This window comes from Austrofundulus limnaeus, unplaced genomic scaffold (genome assembly GCF_001266775.1).
Source record: "Austrofundulus limnaeus strain Quisiro unplaced genomic scaffold, Austrofundulus_limnaeus-1.0 Scaffold131, whole genome shotgun sequence".
In the NCBI taxonomy this organism is placed as follows: Eukaryota; Metazoa; Chordata; class Actinopteri; order Cyprinodontiformes; family Rivulidae; genus Austrofundulus; species Austrofundulus limnaeus.
In genome coordinates, this window is record NW_013952533.1 from 1,189,316 (window position 1) to 1,192,730 (window position 3,415).

General features: G+C 36.4%; 1 protein-coding gene across 5 annotated transcripts in view; it reads right to left on the minus strand.

The window, feature by feature from the left end:
• Nucleotides 1–2,470, minus strand: part of LOC106522539 (homeobox-containing protein 1) — an 11,573-nt gene extending 9,103 nt beyond the window's left edge. For 4 of the 5 annotated variants that reach the window (XM_014015577.1, XM_014015576.1, XM_014015574.1 and 1 more), the window contains exon 1: nucleotides 2,311–2,469. The gene's annotated coding sequence lies outside the window, so the exon portion shown is untranslated. Of the gene's footprint in view, nucleotides 1–2,310 lie in introns of all 5 variants that reach the window. The other variant, XM_014015575.1, reaches the window with a different exon arrangement.
• Nucleotides 2,471–3,415: the final 945 nt, after the last annotated feature.

Below are 3,415 nucleotides of genomic sequence, written 5' to 3' on the forward strand. Positions count from 1 at the left end.
TGTGTGTGTGTGTGTGTGTGTGTGTGTGTGTGTGTGTGTGTGTGTGTGTGTGTGTGTGTGTCTCTTAGGAGAAATGCCAAGAAAATTTCACATCTCAGGCAGCCAAGCTACATATTTTCTCTTCCTGCTGCAGAGGATGACTCATGGTGTAATCAAGTTGGATTGATACAAAACAAAGACCTGCAAAATGGTTCTCAGTTATCTATAGATCATTTAAATAAATCTTTGCTACGGCATTTCGTATAAAATGCATCAATTTTAAGTGATAAAAAATGCAAAATTATATCTAAGCAAAACAACAACAGGCAAACATTAACCCAAGTTAACAAATGTTTACATTTTATCTAAAAAGATCTATTCAAATTTGTTTTAACAGAATATACTAATAAACAATAGTTCCAATGTTGCAACAACTTTGGGTAATCTGTCTGTAAGATTTTGTATTCTCTCTTTAAGACCCGCCTCCTGGAAGTCACAGTCTGTTGTGATTGGTTCATCGAACTGATAAACAAAAACCTAGCCTAACGTCTTCTGCACATGCAGGACCATTAGTTCATTCCAATGCTTGCACACTTTTTTGAAGCCACCTGCATTCCTGCATCTGGTTTACAGGACTACAGCTTCAAAAAATATAAATATATATTATCCTAAAAAGCTTTGCCAACATTTTTTCTCCATGTTTCCACGACCATACTACATTCCAGTTGCACTTAAAGAGGAAAAAAATCGAATTTGTAGCCAGGTCTGTTGTTTTCGTGACTTATTTTACTAAAACAATAGCAGAAGAAAAGTTTATTGGCTCAAATGATTTCTTATTAAAAGATTCAACAGGCTGATATCTGAATCCTTTTTATCATACCTGGTTGCTTGTTTAAATCTTGCACACAATTTGACATGTAGTGATTCATTAAAGAATTGGATTGTCTGGCTTATAGATAATCCCTGTCTACATCATTTCAGGTGTTGTGTACTTGGAAGATTACATAAATGTCTAACATCACAGGTGCATAAATGTAGCGGTGTTTTGGATGAAACGTAGGTCACAGAATAAAAGGTGTTATCAAAACCTTACATTTTCTTAAATAGAATAAAAACACTAAGATACCGCCAATTTCAATTTGCACTAACCATTACAATGCCCCTAAGAATATATTAAATAAAAAGTCATTCCTATGTTTTAGTGCCATCTTTGCTGTCCAATAACACCGAATCAATCTGAGAGGCTCTGATGCAACATGAACAGGAATGAACAGAGCTGATTTGACTGATGAGAGACCATGCAAGATGTCTGCAGAGGAGTGCAGATTAAAAGTAATAATAAAATAAAATAAAAATCACATTTGAAAACAATGACACTAAAACCCTGAGTGTCAAATGGCACAAAAGACAATAAAACGGGTTGGTGCTCCAATAGTTTTACCAAGTAATGAACTTGACCTCTAAAATCCACAACTTTCTTTATTACACCATCTGTTTTCAGTGCACTCAAACTACACACCATCCAGCTGTGTGTGTGTGTGTGTGTGTGTGTGTGTGTGTGTGNTGTGTGTGTGTGTGTGTGTGTGTGTGTGTGTGTGTGTGTGTGTGTGTGTTGTCTCGAAATAACTCCATGTTGGCTGAACTTGAACTCTCCATCTAAGAAAAGTCTTGACATGTTAAAGAGAAGATGTCTGAACCCAGTGAACTGGCTGAGCTTCTCACCAGACGTGGCACAAACTCGCTTCTGACCGTAGACACGATAAGGGAGATAAATAATCAAAATAAAATAAATACAACAAGGAAAGGGAAACTACTACTTAACGTGGCAGGACTGAGAAAGTCAACTGTGTCTCCCGCAGCACAAACTAAGTTGTCAAGCTTTGAGATGAACTTTTAAGACGAACCACGTTAAAAAGAATCGAGGTTTTAATTCTGGCTGCTTAAAAGCTAAACAAGTCTGTTTTTAAAGCTAGGTCTTAAGATGTTTTCTGCTACAAGAACAACAACGGAATGATTCGGCACACATCAACATATGAACATACGTATTTTTCAGGAAAAAACACTGCATATTATTACAATTTACTCCAGCTTTTTTTTAAGTTGACATTATCTTGGACTCAGTACAGTTCATAAACAGTATTTAACAGACGTACAGCACTTCGTTGTTCTGCTGACACCGATTAGGAGGCGTGAAACTGAACCGCCGAAGAGGAAACCACCGCGGCTCTGACCATTTTTAAGGAGTTTGCGGATCTATACGTTAAAAAACGGAAACGCGTCGGGCTAGCAGCAGGAGCGTTTGAAGGCAGTTGTTTTAGCTTTAATGTTTACCTTATTCCAGTCCGAGAGCCTCTACAGATGTTTGTTCGATCATATATCCGCCGCCTTGGGGCGCAGGGACACACGGGTAGTGGCAGTTTTCCCAAAATGTCTCCTCCTGCTACTAAAAGCGGGCTTCAATCCGCCGTCAGATTCGCCTTTTGTCCGGCAGACAGACGCCATATTGACACAAAGACGCAAGGGCAGATGGGAGATGAAGTTCACAAAGTTCACCGCAGATAAAAAGCCAAACCCGTGAAGCGAATCCAGTTTCTGGATTTATTTATTTATTTATTTATTTATTTATTTATTTATTTATTTATTTATTTATTTATTTATTTATTATTGGTTTTCATCATTTAATGCAATGTTGAGGTATCTGCTTAAGATTACCCTACTGGTTTTCATGTTTTATTTTAGAGTAGTTCAAATAATTTGTATTTATTATAATAAATTGAAGCCCTAAACTTGGATAACTCTAAAAACTGTATTTTTAATATATCTTTATATGGTACAACACCTATTGTTAGGCTCCTCTAATTACATTTTCCATAAGTCAGGATATGAACCAATCAAGTTATGCTAATTTTTACATCTGCATTACAGAAACACACTGGTTTGGCTTCCTGCATGATAACTTACACGTTTACACAAACTGATGCCCGATCATCATTCTTATTTCAGAGATATGATGCCCTGTGAAGGATATTTGCTGTACAGGGGAAAATATGCACCAAACAATTAAAAAGTAACAATTAGACTAAAGAATTACCTATGGGAAGTGTCACCAAATCCTATAGACATTAATGCATAATAAGACCTGGATTTAGAGCAACAATCTAATTTCAATAACGAAATCAATATTTAAACTCAAAATTTAAAAAGGTTAGGACATTTCTTCAAATTTAAAATTCAAAAAAGAACTGAGCTGAATGGAAGCACCACTTGGTTTGTTTATTAAAAAACTGGGTTCTACAGTATAAAATGGTTTAATTACAACTAACAGGTACAAACAGCAGACAGATCAAACACACACACACACAGTTTGTTTCTCTATCATACATGCTCGTGCACACACACACACACACACACACACACACACACACACACACACACA